Source organism: Rhinatrema bivittatum, chromosome 6 (genome assembly GCF_901001135.1).
Source record: "Rhinatrema bivittatum chromosome 6, aRhiBiv1.1, whole genome shotgun sequence".
NCBI lineage: Eukaryota > Metazoa > Chordata > Amphibia > Gymnophiona > Rhinatrematidae > Rhinatrema > Rhinatrema bivittatum.
This window is the reverse complement of record NC_042620.1, coordinates 173096728-173110897: the sequence shown is the minus strand read 5'-3', so window position 1 is coordinate 173110897 and position 14170 is coordinate 173096728. Positions and strand designations below refer to the sequence as shown.

General features: G+C 40.8%; 1 long non-coding RNA gene across 1 annotated transcript in view; it reads left to right on the top strand.

The window, feature by feature from the left end:
• Positions 1–11801, top strand: part of LOC115093834 — a 44537-nt gene extending 32736 nt beyond the window's left edge. The window contains exons 2-5 of the long non-coding RNA XR_003857420.1: positions 3315–3438; positions 5384–5574; positions 5918–6353; positions 8796–11801. This is a non-coding gene — a long non-coding RNA (uncharacterized LOC115093834). The remainder of the gene's footprint in view (positions 1–3314; positions 3439–5383; positions 5575–5917; positions 6354–8795) is intronic.
• Positions 11802–14170: the final 2369 nt, after the last annotated feature.

Sequence of the window (14170 nt, the reverse complement as noted above, 5' to 3'; positions counted from 1 at the left end):
GCCTCCGACTCCGGTTTGCCTTTGACCCTGCTTCAGCCTGCTGCCTGCCTCCAACTCTGGTTTGCCTCTGACTCCACTTCTGCCTGCTGCCTGCCTCCGACTCCGGCCTGCCTCCGACTCCGCTTCAGTCTGCAGCCAGCCCTGACCTTGGCCTGTATCCGCTTCAGCCTACAGCCTGCTTCAGCCTCCGGTTTGCTACCGATTCCGCTTCAGCCTACAGCCTGCTTCAGCCTCCGGTTTGCTACCGATTCCACTTCAGCCTACAGGCTGCTTCAGCCTCAGGTTTGCTACCGATTCTGCTTCAGCCTACAGCCTGCTTCAGCCTCCGGTTTGCTACGGACTCCGCTCTTGCCCGCTGCCCTGCCTTCAGCCGGCCCTCAGCCCTGTACAGCCGGTCCCTGTCTCCCAGGTACCTTGGACTGCCTATCCTTCCTGCTTGCTCTGGTCCCGGGCTGTCTATCTGAATTCCTGGACTTTCTGTCTCAATACCAAGTCCCGGGGATCCGGTGCCCTAATGGCTCCTCCCGGGGGGTTCCTGGTTCCTGGGTGAACACCTTCTACTTGTGGCTCTGCCCCCTGGCCTGCTCTGTCATCCTAGGTAGGCCGGCCCAAGGGTCCACTATCTCGCCAGCAGTGCCCTACTGCAACAGGCCTCTGCTCATCACTTTTCATATTTGGATATTGATGGACTTCTGAATAAGATTATTGGACTTCTGAACTTAATAAGTCTAAAGGGAAGGGCATATCCCTAGTAACCCCAAGGATTGGGGTAAGGATCATGTTGCCTGAGCAATCTGAAGAAGCAAGGTAAAGAAGAAATTGAGATTATTTCGAGATAAGGACTCAAGGTTCTAACCCCTATTGAGAAATTTCCCATTTGAGAAAGAAGCTGAAGAGCTTGACCAAAATAGAGTAAAGTTTTGGATGTTGTTATACTTGGGGACTGTTACGCTGCAGTTTTTGTGGCTGGGGATATTTTTCTACCTTTTGATTACCTTTATGGTGGAATCCCCATTCCAATTACCCAACATTACAGGGTGAGAACTTTTTTTCTCCATGGGTAATACTGCAAGGGACGTGAGAAGAGAACTAACACCTAAGATGAACAAATTGACAATAATATTCATTGCCATCATATTTCTGATGCTGTTTTTTTTATTTTTTTTATATTGAGGCTTGGATCATCCTTTTTAAGTTACAGTAAAGACTATTTCATTTGAATACCTTTTATAGACTCAATAGTGTTCCCCCCTCCCCCGATTCACCCCTTTTTGCCTTACTAGAGGATAGAGGGACCCCTTTTCTGCTCCTGGTTTTTGCTTCTCTGCTATTGCTCTTCATTGTTTGGCACTTTCTGAAGAATTTCAAGTTTAACTGTAAAATCGTCACAGAGGTGGTGATAGAGAACGCCAGAAATCTTCCTCCCTGTCCAGACCTGAACCTGGACCCGTAGCACCTCTAGTCTAGGATAAAACACTAAAATGGGTAAACAGCTATACCTGCTTGGTACCATGTACACTAACTGGAATAGCTGTATAAAGCCCCTCATCAGCAAAGTACAGCAATAGCTTTGGGTTCCCAGAATCCTTTTTGAAAAATCAAAATTAGACAACATCTTTTCACTATCTACTGCGCCTTCTGGTCTACAGCCTTTGAACTTAGACAAAAATAAGATTGGAAAGCTTCAGACTTGTCTTCTCTTACAAAAGTAAGGAAAGAACATGCAAAATCCTTTCTTTGGGCTCACAGCTTCTGCTCTAACACAGAACAGCTCCTGTACTGTCTGTATGCCTCTTGCAATTTACTCCAGGGATGAGAGAGAAAACTGTTCTTTCTCTCTCCACACTACCAGTCTATCAACTCCACTGAACTTCAGATCTCTTTAGACAAATCTAGGGATCTCTACATACTATTACTATATAAAGATCCCTTAGGTCTCCATTATACAGTTCATCCCTCGCTCAGGCAGTGAGTTAGGATTTAGTGAGGAATTAGGAGTTTGCAGGCCATCCCTTGCAGGCAACTCCTTTGAGGTTGCCTGGATTGGTCAGCATTCTGTATAAAAGTAGGCAGAGCATGAGGAATGGGTGGCATTTTTTGGTTCAGCTTTGGAGAAGCAGGAGAGGATTGGCATGATTCCCCATTTTAGGCCCTTCTGCCTGATATCAGGGGAAGAGGCATATTCCTGGCTCTTTACAAGCACACTCTGGCAGGGAGTGTTTGGGAGTGGAAGAGAATTTTTGTGAGCCTGATTTTTTGAAGAGTTTTGGATTTTTGTGTGAAGCCTGGTTCTGCCTCAGCAGGATTTGTCCCCTACCTGGAGGATATCCCCCCCTCCCCCGCCCCAGTCACCCTCCAACAAAGAATCCACTTAATGGGGCTTGAAGAGAATGGATTGTGACTGTGTATGTGACATAGCCTCAACATCTTGTGTGACCAAAGAAAAGAAGGGAGCAGCTGATTGGAAGGTGAAGGAAAGTAAGTCATACTCCTGCATAATATTCAAATCAGAGAGATCCTGTTTTTCAAGGGATATTGCCCTCTTTCCCCAAACAATTCCTGAACAGCTTGCACATATTGCCATGCGTGCCATCAAGGTCAATCAGGTATCATTCACACAGGACTGCTGGATAGGGCCACAAATGGACTCCCAAGTAGGCATTAATATTCTAAATTTTACACTTGGCTCTTTATTTGAAACTGACAGCTCAGTTGTTTAGTTTTTTTTCCACAGTCTGAAGCATAGGGGCCAATGTAAAAAAAGGATAGCAACTGTTTCTGTATAGTATTGCATTAACCTACTTGTAATGTATGTATGAATTTGTTGTAATCCATGTTGTGATAGTATATAACTATAATTCACATCATATCTATAAATGGCAAGCTTGCCACAGAGAACAGTTTTATTTTGTTCATTTTGAAATTGCAGAATAGAAGCTGGAAGTTTTGAAGTGGAACTCAGCCTGTCCCTCTATTTTCCTTGCAGGTGGTATTCAGGGCTAATGGATTAAATAGCACAGTTTCATATTGCTATGACCTTCTCTGAATCAGGTAGCCAGGGATTTCCAGTTTCTCCAGTTCCATCTCAGAGACAGCAATAATTAACATTTCTAATGCAGTTTTTACAGCCGGAGTCTTTTCTGATTGAAAAGGTTATTCATGACAAAGCATTGCTCTCTTTTTCTTGTCCCCCTTGTGGGCTTCTCATTGTTAATGCTCCTCCACTTTAATGCAGTTTTCATTTCCACTAATTGGATGCAAAGCTGTGACTGAATCCACAACTAAAAGACCTTACTCCTTAATTTTTGCTGAAGGAATTCAAAAGAAAGTACAGACTGCAAGCAGCACCCGACAAAGAGTTCTGTGATGAGAACAGTGCCAAAGTGCTTCAGAAACAGCAGACTCCACTTTGTGATATTAGGATTAATCAAGCTTAAGGTGGGTCTCTGCCTATTGTATAGGTACAATGACATTCTATAATCCTTTATAATTACATAGATACTGTAGAATTTGCTAACTGGGAAAGTCAGGTTAAAACATGCACCCAGTTTTCAATTAGGCTCCTAGCCACAAAAGTAAAGTGACTTGCCCAAGTTTAGGGACTTACAAAAACATAAGAGGTTGACCTCCAGTTTCCAAGTACCTCAGTAAACTTTATTTTGGAACATCAACCTTATGTGGCTGAGTTGTTTGGGCTAAGGCATACTAATCAAATACAAAGCCTATGAATCTTAAAACCTCCCTTCCCTCAACAGAAGAACCCTTGGAGCCCCATGGGGATGTTTAATGGCCCCTCAGCTTCCTGATGTACCTCCTTATTGATCCAAGAAGGATAAGGGGATGGGGGTTGTACAAAATTGACACCCAACATGGGGCCTGAAAACGTTTTGGACATTATGTGATATGTTTTAATGTTTACCCTACCAGTATGTATCAATGTGTATCCTACCAGTAATTTGTACCCCAAAGATTTTGGAGTGTTTTAGAGAGAACCATGGAATTTGAAAGACCAAAGATGAGTCAATGTAAAAGTGCATTCAAGTTTGTGCCACTGAGGAGTTATGTATGTGTGACATAGATGAATATACCAGAGTGATCCTGGAGCAACCAATGAGGAGCCCTGTAATATCACTGAAGAGTGTGAAGAATGCGTGCCACCACCCCAAAGCAAAGCAAAGAGTTTGGGCATGGTGAGGAGACCAGAGGCTTTCAGCATGTCTGGAGTTTTTTGGTCCATTACTAAGAAGATTTACTCAAAGAAAGGAATCAGAAATGGTGTAGTCATGGTGACCAGGATGCCCATATTGCCTGAGATTTTATATATTATGGATGACTTTGGAAAAAACAGAAATCATAGGATGAGATGAGTGTTCTATGAGCCATCTGCTGTAGCAGCCTGCTCCATTTTCAACTGAAGTATTTCTCTTGTCAAGGATGTTTGTATGAGCCAGAGGTATCTGCAATATTTATGACCCCTGCAGCATTTACAGCATTGTTGGCTTTTGGAACAAGTCTACCCATGACATTGGAAGCTCAGAGGAGCCTGGGTCCACCCCAGCATAGTCATAGCCCAGAAGTGATGAGAGATGTTGGATCCCTTCAGAGTATGATCTTCAACAATAAGATCAAATAATGGACTATATTGATGGTAGTTACAGAGACATTGCCAATGGGAGAGCTATCTCTGTGTGTTCTACAGTTACATCCACTAGAGCTATTTCTCTTGCCTACTGACCACTATTGGATCCCTCTGTGGTAAATGTTGCCTCAGTTACAGAAAGTGACAGGCCTTGGCCTATTGAAATAAGAAGAGACATGGGTGGGACCCTGCTTCAATTTTCTTCAGGAAATTCAGATGTTATAGCTTGAAGTTTTACCAGAAGAATTCAGATCAGACCAGATCACTAGGAGTCCCCTTTTGACCAGGATGCTCTAAGGGTGAAGCCTTGGCTGCTGGCCTCAATTATGATGACGTGTTTGGTCTTCCAGCTTTCAGGTTTGAAGGGCAAATGGATCCTGAATCTGAGGAAGGCCAAAGCCTGGCACTCCTTGACCCCAATGTTACAGAAGAACAGGGTCTTTGAATGGAAGTTCAGTGGTTGTTGAAGGACATCAGATCACTCTGAATTGTAATTGGTACAGCTAAAAAAACACCAGTTCCTGGAATATTCTATCCAACCTCTTTCATTGTTTGAATGTAGTTGGATTCTGTTATTTTTTAAGAGGCTTTAAGGACTGAACAAAGAGACTGCCCTTATCCCTATTTGTTGTCCCTTGTTCTTTTTGTGTTCTGTTGTAGTTGCTAATTGTTATACATGCCTTGCTTGCGGCTGAGTGTGATGGAAAAGTTTCCTTGGAAATTCTCTTTTTCTCCTGTTTCCAGACAGAACGTTTGGATGAACTTTATCTTGTGTTCCTTGACTGGATGGTACCACTGTGGAAGCTGCTTTCTAAAGCTACTCTCCTGGACTTTTGATTCCAGTGTCCATGTGAAATGTTCTTTCAAAGAGCATTGATAATGAAGATGATTGACCTACCTAAATGAAGTGGGCAAAGGCCAGAAGATTTCTAAAGGTGATTTAACAACTGTTAGGTTTCTTAAATGTGTCTTATGATTTCAGTTTGGAAAAAATCATAAAATGTAAACAGAGAATAATTCCTAACATTTTAAAATAAGGAAAAATATAATAAATTACAATATGATTTTTAATCTATTTTATCTTACCTGCATTTGTTCTTGTCTATTGCTAAGTCTTCTTAATTTATTATTGTATTTGTAGGTGACGATTGCCTGCACACAAGTACCTTGCACCAACTGTAATGTTCCTTTACAGGCACATGAATATATATATTTTTTAAAATGGTATCATATTTTCACAGACTATGCCAAATTTATAGGAGATCTTATGTTTTACAGGAGAAGAGCCTAGATCTCTAATCCCAAGAGTTCAAGGACGGTGATAGAGAAGATGGAAGAACAGATGGATCTGTCATCTTGAAAATCATCCCAGTCAAGAATGGAAAGTTGCCCATCTGGCACTTGTCCTAGTCATCATTATCTATCAGTATATCTCTGTGATGCAGAAGGGTAGATACACCCAATCCCTACTCAAGTCACAAACAGATGGCAACAAACCTCTAGATCCTGGCAGAAGCCCAGACAACCCAGATGTAGAGAAATGCCTACACATGCTCCATTTCCTAAATTCCCTGGGGCAAGCAGAGAACTCTGGGAGGATCCAAGGGGCAAGAGTGAAAGGGAGTGGGACCTGCCCGATAAAATCAAAGATCCTTTGGGAGAAAGGGAGGAGGAAGAGGATGGTTCCCCGGACAACAAGCCACCGACTTTGGAGGTATGTAACCCATAGAAGTGGAAGAAAGAGGACTATGAAGATTCCCCTGAACTAATGGATACCTCTGAGTGATAAGGCAGAAGGTGAAAGGATTTCTGCGGGCAGGTGAGGGAGGCTGAAATCCCTTGCTTCTATGTGTTACTGAAAACCCAGTCAGCTGACAGGGAACTCTTAATTAATTCATTACCAAAAGAAGTTTGTACCTTGTGTGATGCATTAGGCTGGCCATACCTCAAGAACAGCCAGTAAAACAAAAGGAGACTGAGCCTGGTGCTTCCTCATATACTATTTTTTTTTACCAAAATAAAGCCATACAAATCAAAGTAGAGCAGCAGACCTTATTTATTTATTTATTTATTTATTTATTTATTTATTTATTTAAAGTCTCTTCTATACCGATATCCGTTCGCACATCGCATCGGTTCACAAAGAACAAGAACTTTTGGGCGGAGCCCTTACATATAACAGGAAAACAGAAAAATAGAAAAATACAATTAACTTTTGGGCGGAGCCCTTACATATAACCGAATGAATACATAAGACAGGGAGAGGGATAAAACTGGCTAGATAAAGTAATATCAATAAATGAATAAATAGATACCACAAACTATAAAACATAACTATAAACATAAGAGGCAATGTACAAGTAAAATAATCAGCGGACATAAGGCATTCTTGGTCATAGAAGTAATGCAGCTCACCTTAACCAGGTTATATGAGCGTCCTTCAGTTATAAGGATTCGAGGTAACCCTGACTCCTCTCTGATCCCCAGGGCTCCTCTCTGAGCCCTGGGGCCTCCCCAAGCAATCTGGGCCTGGATTCTTATGGTTGGGTGAAGGGAATGTCCCTTCACCCAGACTCCTTTGCAGCATTCTGCCTTAAGGAAGCTGGGTTAGAAGCCTGAACCAGGCCCCTTAAGGTAGAGTGAGGGAGTTGTCGGTAAACTCCCTCACAGTTGTTTTTGTGTATTACTGCAAAGCTTATCCAGCTATTAGAGAGCTACTAACTAATGGTTTTGTCAAGGGAAATTTGTGCCTTGTTATCATCCTTACTATCAAAGGACTGCTAGTGAATTATTTTGTGTGGGGTTTTCTTGGGGGGTTTGGGGGGTTTTTTTTAGAAACGTTTTGTTTTCTCAAGGATTTCACTGGGTGAGTGGACACAGAGGACAGTTGCTAAAGGACATTAAGTAACTGTTTTGCACTGAAGAGCTTTGTACATAATTTTTGTTACTGAAGGCTAAATGCAATTCTGGAAGTTTTTAATAAAGTATTTGTCAAGGAAAAGTGCTAGATGCATTACTCTAGTGAGTTATCACAAGCAAGAAGCATTACATAATTATACTGTGGGGATGCTAAAGAGCTTGAGACAAGCTACGGATAGTCTCCCATAGACTGCAGAAATATCCCCAAAGTACCAGAATGGGGGTCCTGGCGAGAAGTGTGCATCTTCCCGACAATCACATTCCTTCTGAAGAGAGGTAACTTCATTTTTAACAGATCCAACTTCTTCCTCTACGTTTCCCACATGACATTGTAAGTCCATTTTGGCTATAACAAGAGCCTCTGACCTTGCAAACACAGAAAGTAATATATTTAAAGCTGATTCTTGCTCGCTAATATCCAGTTAGTGTGCACTAAGTCCTTTTAGTGTGGACTAAATCTGAAATCAGGGAAACCCCAAATAAATACCCACGAACCATTTTAAAAACAAAATCAACAAAACGAAAGTGACATAAAAAAAAAACAACGCACCCCTACTGAGTATTCAAATGTTTGTTTGTTTATTTTATTTCTGTCAGGGTTGCACTAGAACAGTGATGGCGAACTCCAGTCTTCGAGTGCCACAAACAGGCCAGGATTTCAGGATATCCACAATGAATATGCATGAGAAAGATCTGCATGTTCCGCCTCCAATGTATGCAAATCTATCTCGTGCATATTTATTGTGGATATCCTGAAAACCTGGCCTGTTTGTGGCACTCGAGGACTGGAGTTTGCCATCACTGCACTAGAAGAAAGTGTACCATTTGTCAAGTTATCCAGAGTTTCCAAGTACCCCAATAAACTTTATTTTGGAACAGTACTAATCTTGTGTGGCTAAGTAGTTTGTTTTGAGAGGGACTGAAGAAATACAAAGCCTATGGGCCTTGAAAGCTTGTCTTTCACTCCTGTTGGAAGAATCCTGGGAGCCCAATGGGATGCGCTTAATGACCCTTCAGCTCTCTGATGTGCCCCCTCAATGTATCCAAGCAGGACATAGGGGGTTACAATTGTAATAAAGGAACTGAGACTTTAGCAATGAGTTCCTGTCTTGTGGAATTCATCCTACTGTGTACCAGTTGTCTTGGAGTTTATTTTCTCAAGGGAAATTGAATGTTGTTTTTCTGCTGAAATTTGCCAGACTAATGCCTGTCACTTCATTTTTTTTTTTTTTTTTAGAGATTTCAAGTCATTTGTACACTGCCAGGCAGGCAGCTTGATGTGCTTCGGGGCCAGAGGAAGGTGACATTTCTGATACTTTTCCCTTATCGCACCTCGTCATGTCCCAGAGCTGGAAGCAGTAGAATTTTATCAGCCTGAGTGACAGGTGACCTTCTCAGTCCTGTTCTGTGGCATCATCCTTGGACTGCACCAGGCTGCGTTACAAGCGGCTCTTCCTTGACTATTCTATCAATGCAGAACAAGCAAGAACAGACTCTGATAAGACAAGAAAATTGAGACTGATTTCTCCCCCCCCCCCCCATCCCCCTTGTCTAACTGTAACCATAGCATACAGGCTGCATCAGCATTTCATCTCTGAGCAGAAACTGAATAATAATATTCTGGTCTGTCTATTGGCCATTTTTCATATGGATATTAGGTTGTTATTTTTTTTAGCTTTGTAAAACGTGTTCACCGTTTGTTGCAAACTTAAGAGCATAGCATTCAGTTGTGAGGCTAGGAATGTCCTGCTGTGTAACAAGCTGAAATAGAACATTCTGGGTTCCACTGCATGTTCTATGTTGGAATGCACTGATACATCAGAAAGCGTAGTACTGCCAAAGTGATTCTGCTAAGCCAAGGTGTTTCTGAACCTTCACAGCATTTGTTTTCACTCCTTGGGGCTATACTGGTGCAGAAATATATAAGTGGCTGTTTACATCTCTTATAGTTACATTGCATGTGTTTTGCAGCATTTTGTGTCTGCTTGATGTTTAATCATGCAGGCAAAGCCTGTGTCAAACTGAGAAGACTCTAGGCTTGTTTGGGAGTGGGGAATCCAATGACGACATCTAGGGATGTGCATTCATCTTATCCAAAGAATTAAAACATGATGAATAAATAAACATTTGGTTTGTTACAAACAAAAGAAACTGAAAATCAACTCATCAGAACATTTTTTGGAAACATGCAACTTTTTCTTTTTTGGGGGTATTAACTAGTCTTAGATGCCAGACTCTAGACCATTCCTTAAGCTTCATTAAATCCTGCCTCATGTTTTCCACACCTTCCAGAGGGTTGGCTTTGATAGTGATTTTGATATCATCTGCAAAAAGACAAACCTTTTTCAATAGTCCTTCCATAATATTACTAACAAAACTGTTGACAAGAACTAGACTGAGGACTGAACCCCATAGCACATGATTGGTAGCCAACCTTTCCTCGCAATTCCATTTACCACTATCCTATATTGCTTCCCACTCAACCAGTTTTTAACTCATTCACTTTAAGATACATACCTGTGGTGCTCAATCTGATTATAGGTCGTCTATGCAGAACTGAGTCAAATATTTTATTGAAATTCAAGTACACTACAACTAGTGCTCCCCCTGATCTTACTGGTCACTCGGTCAAATAAATTGATTAGATTTATCTGATAAGAGCTACCTCTGGTAAAACCATGCTGCCTCGAATCCTCTAATCATCTGGATTCAAGAAACTATACTATCCTTTAATTTAGCAAGGATTCAAATTAATTGTTGTGTAGTTCTCAGAGTCCTCCTTAATTCCACTTTTGTGAAAGAAACCATATCTGCCTGTCTCCAGTCCTTAAGAACCATTCCCACCTCTAAAGAAGCACTAAAATGGTCAGACTGTGGAACTGCTATAACTTGCCTAAGTTTACTTAATACCCTTGGATGTATCCCATCTGGCCCCATTGCTTTATCTACTTTTAGTTTTGCTAGCGGCCCATGGTCACAGTCTTCTGAAAATCATTCCATGTCTATCTCATTCCTATTCCCATTTGTGTCAGTCACCTGTGGTCCTACCACAAGCTCTTCCTCAGTAAACACCAAACAGAAATATATGTTAAGCAATTCTGCTTTCTTCTCATTAGCCTCTACATATTCTCCCCCTTCACCTCTGAGTTTTATAATCCCATTGTTGCATATTCTCCTGTCACTAATATATCTAAATCAATTCTTGTCGCCTTCTTTTACTGTATTAGCTCTTTTTTCTTCCAATTGCACTTTTACTCTCCTGAGTAATTTCTAGGGATGTACAGCTATAATATTTCATTTTTTTGTTCATTTTTTGTTTTTTGCTGTTTTTGTTAGTTTTTGAGATGGGGTAAGTGGGAAAAAACAAACTAGAAAAAAGCTCTATCAGACTCTCAAAATGAAAATAACAGACTACCAAGCACACCGAATCAAGTAAAACTATTAAGCTAGTACTAGATTTCAAACCATGCAATCAAGCAAAACTGTTAAGCTAAAGAAACAAACTGCAAAGGGCAACCAATCTCCCCTCAGACAGCAATAGTTTAGTTAAACAAGGTAGACAGGCCCCAATTTTTAGCCAGTATTTGTAGTCCACTGTTGTAGATTACAAGATTTTTAAACTGCTTGCAATTCTGTCCAGGAATCGTGTATTGGGATGGGAGTGGTGCAATTTGAAAGGGCTCAATCAGATCTTTGAAATGATATAGGCTTTGTGGTTGGTAATGGTTTTGAGCCCACATCAGATCTCCTGATATATCAGGTTGTTGTCATTGAAGCTGCTGGAAGTAAGCATTTCCTAGTCAGGCTGTTTAGGAACAAACTAAACAAAACCTCAGGCCAAATTCTATCACCATATTCTGATGTTCAAAAATGTGTTATAAAACTCAAAAGACTTGGCTTCTAAACCAAACTGAGCTGATTTGATTTATGTGTGTGTGGCTTATTTGTGAGTTCAGGCAAACTGAAAATAGAAGCGTTTTTAGATGTATTTATTAAATTGCTTTGAAGAGATATGAACGTTGAAAGGACCCAGGTTCACAGTTAATCTGACTGATCAGGATTGTGTGACATAGTGATGAGGTATGGCACTGGAGGAAAAAAAAATCAGAACCAATCAAGATTAGCCTGTTATTAGTGTTAGCATGCTGACCATTCCTGTTAGGGATGTGTATGGCCAATTGTTTTCATTTGGTTCATTGCATTCATTTTTACCTGTTTTGTTTGGCCAGATTTCATTCCAGGAATTTTTTTCATTGTTGTTCATTTTGATTCGTTTTGGAAAATAGTGCACACTATTTTCCAAAATGAAAATTTAGAAAGTTTTTGTGTGCCATTATTAGTTTGTTTCGGACTTAACAAAATGAACCAAAAATCGGCAGGTTTAGTTCAGGAAACACATTTTTCTTTAAAACAAATGTGCATCTCTAAATCATGGATTATAAAACAGTTTCTGTGTATATAAGTGAGGGGAATTTCAGAATTCTGGAGAGAAAAAGCTGATTTGAGTTTTCAAAGAATGCACTTGCATTTCAGAATAAAGTGACTGAGAGCTGAGGTAACATCGGTTAAAGGTTTGTAATGTCTACAGTAGTGTCTGATGAACATATTATTGTCTTCTATCTGGAAGCTAGCATTCTAAGGGTAATACAAGTTTGGGAATAGTCATTAATCAAGGGGATATAGTAAAAAGTCATCTTAGTAGTTGATACTCTTTTTCAATGGGTTTTTTTTTCAGCTTGTTGCCATAATACATATGAAGCACCATGCTGGGTCAGCAAAATGGTCCATCAAACAAGTGAAAGTTACTCATTGAATAGGGATTGACCCCCTTCAGTGGCAGCTGTGAGTGAAGGGACTACTCATTGTTTTTTTGCATCAGGACTGAAGTAAATAAATTCATGCTAATGTGTTGAGAGCTGTCAGTTCTCTTGTACTTAATATTTTAGTATTCAGCCCAACGAGCCACTTCGGGGTTTCAGGAGGTAGGGATTTGGCCAACACTTTGTTAAAGATAAAAGATGGGGGAGAGGGGGATTGGCACCCACTTGACATGCTAGATTTTTTCTATATTCAAAATCCCAGTGAGTGGCAAAATTACCCAGATAACTTTATCAGCATATATTCAATGGGAGACTTATCTAGATATGTCCTGCTGAATATCCTGACCAAAGTTAGCCAACTAATTGAATTTTGACCTCTAAGTAGTTACCTGGCTAGACTGCCTGGGTGATTATGCTCCCTCTCAGAGCGGTTAACTACATGTACATGCTTTCACAATGCACATACTTTTAACTCGATTTAACAAAAAAGCCATCCCCAAGAGTGTGCACAGGTTAGAGGAGTAAACAACTCAGGCACATTTTAATTTTCAAGGTACCATTCAAAGGACAAGGGACTGACTGAAGAATCCACCACATTAGCTGCAAATTTCATCTTATATCTAATTAACAGTATAATGAATTTGCAAAGTTTTTCAAGGCGTTACAGAAAAAAATCAGGTACAGACTGTAATGTACATCATGTCTCTCTTGCTTCTTCAGCACTTCATACAAATAACTTCAGTTTAAAAAGTCTTAATAGCACTGTCTACTTTGTTGGGTCTTGATACGTGCTCAGAACTGTAATGTTGAAAAGAGCCTCTTATGTAAGACACTATGAGCATGAAAATCAAAATGGCAATTAAGTTATGAGTTTAACCTTAGGCTGGCAGACTTGGATTATCTTGACAACTTACTGAAACATACTGTGAAATGAACCAGCACCAAATGAGAGAACAAAAACTATGGATTTAAAAGCATGAGTCAATTAATAATAGGAAAGGGTTTGTACATATAAGGGAGCAATATTCAGTTGCACCGTGTCTGGTGAGGTTAGCTAGTAAAATTTAGCCAGGTGCACTGCTGAATATAACCGGCTGTCTGAAAGGGAGCCAGACAAGTTTAGGACTGCTTTGAGGAAGTCCTAGCTGGGTGATTTAGCTGGGTAATGCTGAATTTTGGCTTTATCTGGCTACATTAATTGTCTAATTTTGCTTCACCCTGGAATGCTCAAGACCACTGTTGACTTATCTGGCTAAGTAGTCAGATAACTACTTAGCCAAATAACTACTTATCTAGATAATGTCAGAAGCAGTAAAACTGGTAGGATTTTTAAATCCTCTGGAACTTAGCGAGACAAAGCATTTAAATATGGACCTCTTTAGTCTTTAAATATACAGAGGACAAGGTGATTCTATCACAAGGCAGGGTGAGGTAATTGCCTCAGGTGGCAAAATATTGGGGCGGCAAAAAGTGCCACCCAAAATACTCCTGCAGCAATCACCTCACTTCCTTGCCAGACAAAAGTCCCAATGCAAGGTGTCAGCAGTGTTTCCAGACTCCACTGTCAAAAGAGCCCTGCATGGCTATGCAATTTATTTATGTGCTAGTGGGGTTCCCACCCTCACTGGCAGGAAGATAGTCTCATTGAGCACCATGTGCCTGCCCCAGCTAGGAGGACTATAGTTGGCAGGAAGGCTAGGCCCTGCCAGAAAAAAAACCAGTGCACTGTTCCCACTAGGGAGAAATCTGACAGTGAGGTCAGGTCCCACTAGAAAAAGACTACCTGGTAACT